Genomic DNA, 14,997 nt, shown 5'->3' with positions numbered 1-14,997 from the left:
AGATCAATATTTTCTTTTGGATGTTGGAAATGGAGGTATGTGAATAATGGGGTTTTGGCTCTGTGTTGCCTTTTTTATTTTATTTTTTATGAAACTAACTTCATTCTTAGAAAGCATTAGTTATTTATCAAAATAAAGAGACAGGGATAGGCTGGTATATATATATTTTATATATATATATATATATATATATATATATATATATATATATATATATATATATATATATATATATATATATATATATATATATATATATATATATATATATATATATATATATATATATATATATATATATATATATATATATATATATATATATATATATATATATATATATATATATATATATATATATATATATATATATATATATATATATATATATATATATATATATATATATATATATATATAAACGTTTTAATTTATCTGAATATTCTCGTAGGGATTAATCAATAAACGTATATTTAACTAAATTCATTAAAAGGAAAAATAATTCTGTGACATTCTTCCCTTATGGCCCAAAACGAATTTCGGCTTTTCCCCCATTTAATTTAATTGATTTTCTTCCCTTCTTGACGAAATATTTCATAAGGATTAATTTAGAGAATAGTAGAATTAAAGATATTGCTTAACTGGGAGAACTCCATGCTCTTGTCTGCAGCCTCGAATATCTAATTCGAAACATTATCTAATTTGCATATCTCGTGTGCTTGATGCTTCTGCAAATTGAATATTTAGCATATATTTAGCAGGCTGTGTATATAAATGTAATGAAGCGCTTCTATAAGTTCTTAGGGTGTTCCAAGACTCACGCCAAGGGGATTCTCCGGGAAAATTAACTTTCCTGTCAAAATTTATCACAAAACCAACGAAATGATGTGACTCAGTATCTTATTATCTGTAGGCTCGACGAAAGCAAAAATATTTAGGGCGAAATAAGTGGCCTATTTTCTTCTTATTTACTCATCGTGGAAATTGTAAGTAGGTAGAGAATTGCAAAGCTGTATTGTGGACATAAAAGTAAAAGGATTAATTGATGAGTAATTAAATTGATGCATGCGAGAACTGGTGATATTTGCGACAAAACCAGGATGTTGCTGGTATGTTTTGGTAGACAGAGTGAAGGCACAACAGTGAAATCACTGACGTCTGTAGCTGTATACTGCAAGTCAACATGTAAAGGAATATTTTAGTTACTGTGTAGCACTACTATGGCAAGACCCCGTAAGGAGTTAGTGCCTCCGGTGCACCGCATTTCGTGCACTGTAGGCATTACTAAAAGTTGCTTGTAGGGTCCCTTCGGCCCCCAGCTGCACCTACATTTTAGCTTTATACTTTACCCCTCCTTAACGCTTCTTATCTTTCATCTTGCTGTCCAACCTCTCTAACTCCCACTTTTCACTGTCATAAGCGCTGGCTGGTTGTCAGTGCCCCAGTACTTGATTTTGTAGCAAAATTTTCAATAATCAAATGCCACGGAAAGACACGTTTGATGTCACCTTAAGAAAAATCAAACCACGGGAATATATATATATATATATATATATATATATATATATATATATATATATATATATATATATATATATATATATATATATATATATATATATATATATATATATATATATATATATATATATATATATATATATATATATATATATATATATATATAGAGAGAGAGAGAGAGAGAGAGAGAGAGAGAGAGAGAGAGAGAGAGAGAGAGAGAGAGAGAGAGAAAATGGGTTGGATTAAACTGATGTTAAGAAAACCCTCATTTAGGAATGGTATGAAAATCTGAGTAGGCGGGGATAGAGAGAGAGAGAGAGAGAGAGAGAGAGAGAGAGAGACTGAGAGAAAAGAGAGAAACAGCAATTGTTCTGAATGCAAAATGTGAAACAGAAGTATAAAAACAAAAAAAACATAAAAACTAACCACAATCAAATCGCTGAATAGAAAATGCGGATTAAAAGAAGTATTTAACAAATAGTAAAACTAAAAGGAGCTTTTGAGTTATTAGAAAATCCGTGGAATCTCACGAAGCAAATGACCAAACCTAAAAATATAATGGATCATTAACAGAACTGTATTTCAGAATGTTTAATGTCCCAGAGAAATTAAGAAAAAAGTACCTAATATCCTTAGTACGTTAAGAAAGTTTTCCAGGAGATCTTCGCAAGTGATTAAAAAGTCGAGGGACGGGGCTTCAAAGTGTCTGAGGAAAAGTTTCGGCGAAAGTTTCCGACATTCGAGTGGCAGCGTAATTAAGATACTTTTGAACGAGGTCAATCAAGCGATCGCTTACAAGGGAACGGCCGTAGTTACACATTTCTGTCTCTTATATCAAAAGACCGAAAAGTATATTGTTATAAACAGGATTGTCTATAGTTTCTTAAACAGGATTGTCTGTAGTTTTATAAACAGGATTGCCTATAGTTTTATAAATAAGATTGTCTATAGTTTTTTAAACAGGTTTATCTATAGTTTTATTAATCAAATAGGATTGTCTTTAGTTTTTTAAACAGGACTGTCTATAGTTTATACAACAGATTCGCAGGTTGGCCATAAATCATTTCCATTTAAGTTTTTGCTGTCCTTTAATAGATGTTTACTGAATTGAATATAGAATTTAGGCCAAAGGCCAAGCTCTGGGACCTATGAGGTCATTCAGCGCTGAAACGGAAATTGACAGTAAAAGGTTTGAAAGGTGTAACAGGAGAAAAACCTCAAAGCAGTTGCACTATGAATCAATTGTTAGGAGAGGGTGGAAAGTAAGATGGAAGAAAGAGAATATGAAAGGAGGTACAGTAAAAGGAACGAAAGGGGTTGCAGCTAGGGGCAGAAGGGACGCTGCAAAGACCCTTAAGTAATGCCTACAGTGCACCGCATGAGGTGAACTGACGGCACTACCCCTCTACAGGGAATAGATGTTTACTGCTTTTCCAGATTTGTGAAGGCCAGAAATTTGTATTATATGGAACAGAACCTTTGCATCTGATGCTGTTTCCACTGTACTTATTCTAAGTGAGGCCAAATCTAAAATAAAAATAAGAGTCAGAGGTCGTAGTTTTAATAATAATTTAACCTTGGCTATAAATTTTGAGATAAATGGAACAAACTTTCTTTTCAAAACTGACATGCAGAGTTAGGTCAAGGTCAAAGTTATAATCGAAACTTCAAAGGTCAAATAGGAATATAACCTTAGTCCTAATCTTTTAACTGTCTGTAATGGATTTCATATTTGTTGCAGGTACTCCACTCTTGAATGCGGTCTGTAGAGTAAGATGAAGATCAAGGTCAAGGTCGCACTAAGAGGTCACAGGTCCAAAGGGTAAGTTTGTTCATTTCTTTAGTTCTGTATGTTAGCAGGATCATGCAAAGTCACGTGACTGAGTTTTGCTAAAAATGTTACCGGACATTTTGAATATGACGGGAATATCATTTTTATCGAGAAAAGACATTTCGGGGTTTCAGTTGCTCATCCTTGGCGGACGTTTGCGGTCACCAGATGCTCTTGCTTAGAAGTATTTTTTTTTTTTTATGAAACATATACTTTCCATTATAGGTCGTGGATATGATACATTATTGTAGGTGAAATAGGATTTTTAGATTTATTTTCGTTTATTGAACAAATCAAATTCGAAATAAAAATAAAGGCCCCTCTTACCTCAGTCCCCCAACCCACCAACACCCCCCCCCGCTTTCCAATCTCTCCAACCACCCCAGAAAAAAAAGAAAGTTAAAAACCCTCTGAAGAATTTATGAAGCCTTCAAAACTTTGATGTTCTTTTTGCACTGTTCATTTCTTGCTGCATTTTCGAGGCAGGAGAGGAACACCTGCTACGGGAGAGAGCGGACGATCTCAGCGGGACGCGGCCCTTCCACCCGTCAGTTTCCCCCCCGGCGGCTTCCTTTCGCGGGAATAAAAGAAAACTGAAAAGGAAAAGTTTAATGAACGTATCTTGTGGTCTTTTAAATTGAAACGAGGCTTCCCTCTCTCTCTCTCTCTCTCTCTCTCTCTCTCTCTCTCTCTCTCTCTCAGTTTTATGAAATGTCTCATTCTTTGAATAAATACTCATTCTGGGATAATGCATCGATTGTCATATTGAACTGAAGGACGTTAAAGCACCACAGACCTTCTCAAAATGCAGAGGAAGGTTTTATTTGATGATGAATCTGGGTACAGTTTTCTCATAAACAAGAATTATATGTGAGAACTTCAGTGCTAGTCCTCTAAATTCATTAAAAGGTTATAAATGGTTATATATATATATATATATATATATATATATATATATATATATATATATATATATATATATATATATATATATATATATATATAATATATATATATATATATATATATATATATATATATATATATATATATATATATATATATATATATATATATATATATATATATATATATATATATATATATATATATATATATATATATGTATATATATGAACTGAATATATGTGTGTGTGTGTGTGTGTAATATATGTTAGTTAGAAAAGTGAACATTTGTGTAAATAATTCTCTGTTAAAAATGTAATAAAAGTTACTAGGTTTTTATTGTTAAGGTTACATGTTAAATAAAAAATTTTCCCAATTACAAAGCCGAACATGGAACACAGAATACAGGAACTGTTACCTCAATTCTTGATGATTCACGGTTTAGAAGACTAATGTTTCCCTATTCGGGGGCGTAACTTTTATTTGAGTTAGATCCGAAAATAGAGTAGCAAATGACGAGGTACTCCTGGACCAGTTCCCTTTGTATACCCTGCCTCCCTCACACCTCGAAAAAATTAAAGAGTCATGAAGAGAACAATAACATCCCCTTGTTCTAATCACAGAGAGAGAGAGAGAGGGAGAGAGAGAGAGAGAGAGAGAGAGAGAGAGAGAGAGAGAGAGACAGAGAGAGAGAGAGAGAGAGAGAGAGAGAGAGAGAGAGAGACAGAGATGAGAGATGGAGAGAGAGAGAGAGAGAGAGAGAGAGAGAGAGAGAGAGAGAGAGAGAGAGAGAGAGAGATACAGAGAGAGAGAGAGAGAGATTGACAGACAGAGAGAGAGACAGAGAAAAACAGAGACAGAAAAAGAGAAAGAGAAAGAGAGAGACGGACAGACAGACAGACAGACATGTGGAGAGAGAGAGAGAGAGAGAGAGAGAGAGAGAGAGAGAGAGAGAGAGAGAGAGGGATCACATAAAAGCACCTGACGTTTGGAAACCCCCAGTCCAATAAAAATAAAAACACCGTTTCCCTTTCCTCATTAAAACTGGGAGAGGCAGAATAATCTCTTCTTCTTTCTCCCGATGCCTTCCAATGGCACAGTAGTATCATCATTCCTAATTTCCCGTTCCCTCTCCGCCCCTTTGTATTTCATTGCAGGCAATTATACATCTGAACCAATTAACATTAGTCTCTAAACTATGGCCTTAATTGGAATTTGATTGGCGAGCTTGCTTTATTTGTACTCCTGGAAACACTGGAACGCAAATATCCGTAATCCCTTTATACTAATCCGGACTGAAATGTATATCTTGGATTAATGGGTAAGCTAGGATTTAGAGAAGGATTTTCATTTAAATGATTTCTGCTAAATTTATTAGTCATATTTTTCTTTGGGATAAAGCATTTCTATTTATTTTTTTAGGAAATGTCATCAATTATGTAGATTTGCAGCTCTACGAAAAATTATAATAGAAATTCAGTTCCTCTTGGTAATGTAATTGTCAAGGATTATCTAATTTTTTTGTTATTTCTGAATAATATTGCAAATTCCCCTATTCGTGCGCAGCGGTGATTTATGAGTTTCGTCTGCTTCACACACACACACACACACACACACACACACACACACACACACACACATATATATATATATATATATATATATATATATATATATATATATATATATATATATATATATGTATATATAAATATATGTATATATGTGTGTGTATGTATGTATGTATGTATGTATGTATGTATGTATGTATAAATATAATTATTATACTTCCATTCTACTTCATCGGGCACCATAGTCATTTGAAGATCTAACGCACTGTATGCTAAAATTCAATAAATAGTATTATATTATACAATGATATATTTTATAGTTGTACAAATGATGAATATGAATGCATAACCATTTCCAATAGAAAAGTTGCTTCTCAGATTTTACTTTTGAAATATTCTTTATAGTTTTCGATTTTCGGTATCATGACGATAATTTCTGACTAATTAATACCCGTAACATCAAAATGAAAATTATATGCAAGTTATTTTCAATTATTTTCATCATAAAACTTGCTTCTCGGATTTGACATCTCAAATATTCCCGATAGCTTTCGGTATTTCTAATGATCATTTCAGACTAACTGATATACGTAACATCAAAGAAATAATAATATTTAAGTTATTTTATTTTTATTTTTAGTTATTTGGCATCCGCTTGGCTTAGTTTTCCGCTCCATTGAATTAAGTATCCGTAACATCAAATAACAAATATATTCAAGTTATCTTTAGCTATTTGGCATCCGTGTGTCCTAGTTTTCCGCTCCATTGAATTCAGCACCCGTGACATCAAAACATTAAATATATTCAAGTTACTTTTTAATTATTTGGCATCCGATCCGCATGGCCTAGCTTTTCTCTCCAATGAATTCAGTAGCCGTAAATCAAAATAATAAACATATTCAGTTTATTTCTTAAATTTTAGTTATTTGGAATCCGTGTAGCTTAGTCTTCCGCTCCGAGGAACTCAACTTCATTGTTGAAACTTGGGGCAGGAAAGCAGGCGAGGCGAATTAGTTCAGATGCCTCAAATGACAGCAGAAGTCCCGAGCCTGATCCGCCTTTGTTGAATGTCTCTGCGTCAGAGTTTCCCAACTGCAGCTCGATAATTAGGCAGGCAGTCTTACAAGTCTAATTCGAAGCACAGCAACAACTTTCCTCCCGGCAATGACGAGGAACTAGACTGCGCATGTCTATAATTTTGGGGTTAATGTGAGATTCTGTCGTGGTTTTGCACCATATATATATATATATATATATATATATATATATATATATATATATATATATATATATATATATATATATATATATATATATATATATATATATATATATATATCTAACTCTATCATTACTTATAGATTCTTTGCAACTAACTCCCTTTGCAGGTCCTTAGCTGCAACCCGTTTCATCCTTTTACTGTACCTCTTTTCATACTATCTTTCTTCCATCTTACTTTCCACCCTCTCCTAACAATTGTTTCATAGTGCAACTAAGAGGTTTTCCTCCTGTTACACCTTTTAAAGCTTTTTACTCTCAATTTCCCTTTCTCGCTGAATGACCTCGTAGGTCCCACTATCTGGCCTTTGTCCTAAATTTTATATTCAAATTCCTATTCCTATTCTGTCCCTATGAGGTAATATATATGTCATTTTAGTTAACCTGGGCGGGAAATGTATATATGACAATGACCCCTACGTCACAATATTGACGCATTTTGTCAGAAGAGTTTCATCCTTTTGACCATCTCGTGCTAGACATCTATTTTCCCTTTCTTATACTCTTTCAGAATTCCATTATCCCACGTTTTATTCAATACATCAACATGAAAACTATACCACAATGAACATCAAATTTCCTTCGCATATTACAACAGGAAATGTCAATTTCATACGCATTTCAAATCATTGAATCACACCTCATATACTCAACAATGCGACAACTGGGTTACTTTATCTGCTGATAACTGACGCATGAATATTCTCAGATCTAAACTGAAGGAAGACTGATTTCGAGGGTAGTGGCCATTTGCCCCATTGCCTGGGATCATCAAATTTGCATTCCGGTTCGTGACGGGGAATAGCATTTACTCCTCACTTGCCGCAGCAGCCAGGTAATGACGATGATGATGATGGCTGTGTCGTCCCCGAAGCGACGCCTCTATTGGCCTCGCGATGAGGAGGGAGGAAGGTAATTTCTCTTGCTCTTAGATAGATAGATGGATGGATTAATAGATAGATAGAAGACAGACAGATAGATAGATAGATAGAAGAGAGACAGATAGATAGGTAGATGGATAGATAGCAATGAATCTAAATGAAAATTATTCATCTTGATCTTCCATAGACAGATAGACAGATAGAAAACAACGAAGAGAGAGAGAGAGAGAGAGAGAGAGAGAGAGAGAGAGAGAGAGAGAGAGAGAGAGAGAGAGAGAGGTTATGAATACTGCTTCGTGGAAACATTCCATAACTACTTGAGTGAGGCTCCAGAGTCATCATGAATGAAATATGTAATATTGAATGGCCTTAATTAACACTTTCGAATCAAAACTGCTTCCAGGGAATAAATAATTCTTTTCTTATTCCACTGTCTACTGATTTGGGATTCAGATTAAGAGATTTCTAGACTGATAAATACCTAGAAGGTGCGATTCCATGATAAGAACATATTACAGTATTTACATAAGTTATTTACCCATTTACTTGAGAAATAGTTCATATTCTTTAACGTTGAATATTCTTCTGATTTCATTATTAATCCATTGCCGTTTAAGAAGGTTTTCTTTTCATTTTGTCTGGTAATCACATATTTCTAACTTAAATAAATATGATATTAATAAGTAATGTTTTAAAATGATTATTATACTCCAACCTAAGAACCGCATTCTGCTGAAACTGAATCACTACATAGACATTTATTTAGAATTTACCCCGTAGGGGGGTAGTGCCGTCAGTGCACCTCATGCGGTACACTGTAGGCATTCCTTAAGGGTCTTTGCAGCGTCCCTTCGGGCCCTAGCTGCAACTCCTTTCGTTCCTTTTACTGTACCTCCGTTCATATTCTTTTCTTTCCATCTTCCTTTCCACCCTCTCCTGACAATTGAATCACAGTGCAACTGCTAAAGGTTTTCCTTCTGTTACACCTTTCAAACCTTTCCACTGTCAGTTGTCCTTTCAGCACTGAATGACCTCATAGGTCCCAGAGCTTGGCCTTTGGCCTAAATCCTATATCATATCTACCTATCTATTTAGAATTTACTGAAAAAAGTTGTTTACAGTCCTTCCCAGCCCTGTCATTTAGAATGGGTAAAGTGCGGGAGAATTCGGATAGAGGGCAGACAAACGAGAAATGCAAACGAAGAAAGTGTGGTATATGTAATGTCAAGGAAGGAGAAGGCTAGGGAGGGAAGCTCGTCTGAGACACTATGGCCATGTAATGAGAAGAGAGGAGGTGGAGCCAATCAAGAGAGCCAAGAACATGCCAGTGATGGGGAGGGGGAGCAGGAGGAGTGTGGGGCGTCAGCGGATCAGATGGATGGATGTGGTGAGGAGGGATATGGGTCAGGAGGGACTGGGGAGGAAGATGCAAGGAATTAGAAATAGATGGAGAAAGCTGACTTGAGCGGCCAACCCTGCTATACAGTAGGATTCATAAAGTCGAAAGAAGAAGAAGAAGAAATGCAAACGAAATGGGATGCAAATGAGCGCTTATCTACCCTTCCATGACCTCCGTTGCTAATTTATGAAGACGTCAGGGAAATAACGAAGGGCAATAAAGAAAAAGTCTTTTAGGAGTAATGGGAAGAGGAAGGGGAGGGTAGAAGTGGCCATTAACAAACTTGAAAAAGGATTTAGGAGGAATTAAGGAAGGGTAAATAGGACGTGAATACATGCTAAAGGACCGTTTCCGTAAAGTGAAAAGGTTTTTACAGTCTTTTGAATGATAATGAAGGGAGAGAAGTAGCAGGGAGAGGCGGGGGGGGTGGGGTGAGGGGCGTCACTGAGAAAAGGTGAAATTCTGAGGTGAAATTATGTTTGTGACCAAAGTGCACTCGGAGTTTTTATTAGACAGGGTTTTAGCGGGACAAACTTCGGTTGTTTTTCTGGTGAATGACTGCTGTTCTGAGAAAATTGTTTTTCTTTTTTTTTTTTTTTTGTTTGGAAATTTAAGGTTGTTTCTTAAAAGTGTCATGAAAGTGCTTGAATGCTTTCCCCCTTGTCACGCACGCTTGGTTAAACGGATCTTTATGGACTAGCGCCAATGTATGGGTGAGCTGAAATGACTCACGGAAAATATTCTCTCTCTCTCTCTCTCTCTCTCTCTCTCTCTCTCTCTCTCTCTCTCTCACATATACACATACACACACAAACATATAATAGAGCAGTTTGATCGCTAATGTATGCCATATAGGAAAAAAAGGGTTTTTTCTTCTCTCAAGTTTAATACAAAAATTTCTACTTACATCTCTCAAGTTTTCTTATTGCTCTCTCTCTCTCTCTCTCTCTCTCTCTCTCTCTCTCTCTCTCTCTCTCTCTCTCTCTCTCTAATTACTCATTCTGGTATTGAAACTACGCTTTTTTAAAAAATAATGAGATAATGTTTCTCTTTCTCTCTCTCTCATTCTGGTACTGAAGTTACGGCATTTGGAATATCTTGAGATAATAACCTTTAGCCTCTCTCTCTTTCTATTTGTGATAAGCAGTAGCTGTTATTAAGATGACAGAATGAGGACATAAAGAGAGAGAGAGAGAGAGAGAGAGAGAGAGAGAGAGAGAGAGAGAGAGAGAGAGAGAGAGAGAGAGAGAGAGAGAGAGCCCAATGAGAAAACTTGAGAGATGTAACAGCAAATTTTTGCCTTAAACTAGAAAATATCTGTACGTGAAGAAAATTCCTTTTTTTTTTTACATATAGCATACGTAAGCGATCAAATATACTCTAGAATACCTGATGATCAATATGCACACAACTATACGCACATTTATGTACATAAAAAGTGTATATTTATGTACAGACATAACACAAGGCTGCGCAAATGCTCTCATTTCATTTCTTCGCTCCCGGGAAATTCCAGATTTGGGATAAGGTCCTGTCCGCCCTCCGTAAGCCTTCGCGTCTAGAGAAGAGATAATGAATATAGCGGACGATGTGAAAACTTTGGGCACAGGAGGGCACTTCTGCCCATGAAATGAGATAAGGCCCGTTCCTCATTTCTATGGGAAAACTTATATAAAGCCTACGGATTTTCTGGTGGGGGGCGACGAGTCCCTCGCTTATTATGCAAACGTGTTCGTAAGAAACTTGACTAGCTGTAATAATGATGTCTTTTAAGGGAAAGTAGTAGTGAGTAATTGTAGCCCAAAGCCTCACTTTATTGGGGAGAAAGATATTAAAAGGGGATTTTTTTATAATTAAAATTAAGTTATCTTCAATTTTCGTCGGTCACTTAATTATGACTGCAGGAATGTTTCTTGCAATTCATATATCTCTTTTCTTTATTTTTCATGTTCTCAAGTTACAGAGTCTATTTGCAGATACAGCAGTAATTAAAGACAGTTACTACAGCAGAGATAATTAAAATTTCTTGAAATCGTCCCAACTTTCTGAATTCAACATCAAACAAGTAAAAAATGCCACAAAGTTTCTTCGGCGCAATCGAGCTTTCTGTACAGCGTATAATCAAGGCCACTGAAAATAGATCAATCTTTCGCTGGTCTCGGTATAATGCTGTATGAGCCGCGGCCCATGAAACTCTCAGCCGGCCGCGGTGGCCTGTCCTATATCGTTGCCAGAAGCACGATTATGGCTAACTTTAACCTTAATAAAATAAATAGAATAAAAACTACGGAGGCTAGAGGGCTGCAATTTGGTATGTTTAATAACTGGAGGGTGGATGAGCATACCAATTTGCAGCCCTCTAGCCTTAGTAGTTTTGAAGATCTGAGGGCGGACAGAAAAATGCGGATAGAAAAAAGTGCAGACGGACAGACAAAGCCGGCACACTAGTTTTCTTTTACAGAAAATTAAAAATCAACATTAAAATGAATAAATTAACCTCAGTGATGAACTTTATGAAATGAAATTACAAGTATTAGAATGTATGGAATCGTTTGCCAGGAAAATATTATGATGTATGATTATAATTTTTTCTTTCCTACACATAGGTGTAAAACTATTGTGTCTTTATTCATCCAAGCTGATATATCAGAAACTTCCCTAAGATCTGTTCGCCTTCAATTTTATGACCCCACAGAAGATGCATATTATCCATTATACTTATTACTCAGCCAAAAAAGCATTTAAATCCTTTGTTGACTGAACAGAACTCGTGTTTAAATAGAAAGCGATCGCCATAATCCTTCAGCTGTGTTGGCTACAAACATTATCCCTACACACGGTGATACAAACATTACTCCTACAAATGATTACACAAACATTATTCCTACAAATGGTTACACAAACATTATTCCCACAGACGGTGACACAAACATTATTTCTACATACGGTGACACAAACATTATCCCTACACACGGTGACACAAACATTATTCCTACACACGGTTACACAAACATTATTCCTACAAACGGTGACACAAACATTATTCCTACACACGGTTACACAAACATTATTCCTACAAAAGGTGACACAAACATTATTCCCACAAACGGTTCCGCGAGCGGCCACGTAATAAATCTAATAATTGCAGCTGATTAATCTCGGAAAAATGATGACTGCTAGTCATGTTTTGGTCAATACTGCCTGATGTACGAGCGTTGATTAAAGAGAAAAAAATATAAAAATGGCAGGTTAGTCCTTGATATCTGCGCATCAAATATGAGCTAATATTTTAGAAATGAATACAGCAGTAGCCTTAAATCTTGCTATTTAATCAATACTCCTATATTTAAATCAGGCATAGAAACGATATTCACGATTCAGTGAAAGCAAGAAATTTCGTTTCAGGAACTTGAGCAACAGAAAGAACATAAGATAAAATATCACCACCTTTAGGAACTTGAGTTACAAAAAGACAACGTGTAAAATATTGCCGTTAGGGACTAAAGTAACAGTTACAGATCTAATCACTTGTATTTATTTGTATCTGATATTTTTTACTGCGTTTTAGTTCAGTTTTGGAGGCTCGATTTCTTCTTAGTTTAATCCATAGTCGGGGTCGCTGTTTCCATCTTAAAGTAATTTCGTTATTGGTTTTGGCTCTTCCTGCCTCCAGCCCTCCCTGTTTATCCGGGCTTGGGACTGGCAGTGAGTTGGGCTGACTTACGCCACCAGAGATCAAATAATGGTTTTTCTTAAACCAATATATAAATCCATATCCTTAGCATAATGGCCTTGCATATTCTTGAATATTACTCTCCATGATACGTTCTGGTACACTGGATCCAGGTTCGAATCTCACTATGGATACTGGAATTACTTCATTTTCTTTCATTTGGATCTAAGGCTTTGTAGCGACAAACGTATCCAGAAGGTGTGAAGAATTCGAGAAGTTAAGAGGGATTGTGGTCATATGACCTTTCATTATATCTATATTATATATATATATATATTATATATATATATATATATATATATATATATATATATATATATATATATATATATATATATATATATATATATATATATATATATATATATATATATATATATATATATATATATATATATATATATATATATATATATATATATATATATATATATATATATATATAATATATATATATATATATATATATATATATCTATATATAGCCATATATTATATATATATATATATAGCATGTTTACATGTTATATATCATAATATATATATTAAGATTTAATTATATTCAACCATACTATCATCTTCTATATATATGGTAAACGGAGAGAGAGAGAGAGAGATAGAGAGAGAGATAGAGATATAGTTCAGTACTCCATGTTTTCTAAGTATATTTTTTTTATCTTTGTATTTCATCATGGAGCAAACACACTCAGCAGTCTTGGGATTTTCTTTTATGCCAGGTATTATATACTTTGTATAGGAGGAGCCCTATATGTTTATAGAGAGAGGAGAGAGAGAGAGAGAGAGATACGAGAGAGAGAATTTTCAGCCATCTTACAGACAATATTATCTTTACATGTTATAATCATAAGAGATATTCAAGATTTTGTTTCATGTTATCTTGTCATTTGCTGGTAAATAGAGAGAGAGAGAGAGAGAGAGAGAGAGATGTTTTTTAGTTTTTATTTTATCTTTTATTTCATCACTGCACAACACTTGATACTGCAGTCTTGAATTTTTCTTTTGCCAGGAGCATTGCAGCGTACTTGACTTGTGCAGGAAGAAGAGAGAGAGAGAGAGAGAGAGAGAGAGAGAGAGAGAGAGAGAGAGAGAGAGAGAGAGAGAGAGAGAGAGATTTGATCTCATATTGACGAATTCTCCTGTCACTTAGTCGGTAGCATAAACACGTTCTGATAGCAATCAAATTTGAATCCTTTCCATTCAGCCATCCAAATTCAAGTTATAGTGGCATTAATCTTCCTTCTTGTGCAACTATATATATTATAAAAATCCTATAAAATCCTATAACATTCTATTAAAAATCCTATAAAATCCTATAAAAAATTTTAAAAATCCTATAAATACTTATGCTATAGCTTTTCCAAACTCTTCTCTTTCCTGCCACGACATTATAAATAAATAATAAAAAAAGACGCCATTTTCACGATCTGTGTAGTGTCGACTATATTTCTGTTTTTGAGTTAAAGTCTTTCTCTCTTTCCTTCTTTAAATCTTCAGCTGAAAACCCTTATGGACAGAGTCAACAGACTATAAACCCAAGAGGGCTCCAAAGGGAAATAGAATATAAAATTGACACACTTGAAATCCAGAAGTCAGCAGCAGCAGAGAGCAGGAATGAATTTGCTCCTCGCTTAAATATCTGGAGATCAGAAGATTCCACAACTAGACTAGACAAACTATTCCACATTTTAGTCGCGGCCAAGATAAAACTCCCAGAAAACTGAGTTATATTAAACCTGATGCTAGAAAACTACACACTATTTGCAGCAGGTGCCTGCCAGCAGTGTGTGGTTTTCTAGAATCAAGAGTTAAAAATAAAACAAAGACTAATTAATACTGAAATGTCTTCCCGCCATATT

The 14,997-nt window shown here is 34.9% G+C and overlaps 1 long non-coding RNA gene across 1 annotated transcript in view; it reads left to right on the top strand.

The window, feature by feature from the left end:
• Window positions 1-3,262: 3,262 nt before the first annotated feature.
• LOC136842127 (uncharacterized) overlaps window positions 3,263-14,997 on the top strand; it is a 100,772-nt gene continuing 89,037 nt past the window's right edge. Inside the window, exon 1 of the long non-coding RNA XR_010854184.1 lies at window positions 3,263-3,343. This is a non-coding gene — a long non-coding RNA (uncharacterized lncRNA). The remainder of the gene's footprint in view (window positions 3,344-14,997) is intronic.

Source organism: Macrobrachium rosenbergii, chromosome 9 (genome assembly GCF_040412425.1).
Source record: "Macrobrachium rosenbergii isolate ZJJX-2024 chromosome 9, ASM4041242v1, whole genome shotgun sequence".
NCBI classification, from domain to species: Eukaryota; Metazoa; Arthropoda; class Malacostraca; order Decapoda; family Palaemonidae; genus Macrobrachium; species Macrobrachium rosenbergii.
Note: the sequence above shows the minus strand (reverse complement) of the source record. Positions and strands in the feature narration are given on the sequence as shown.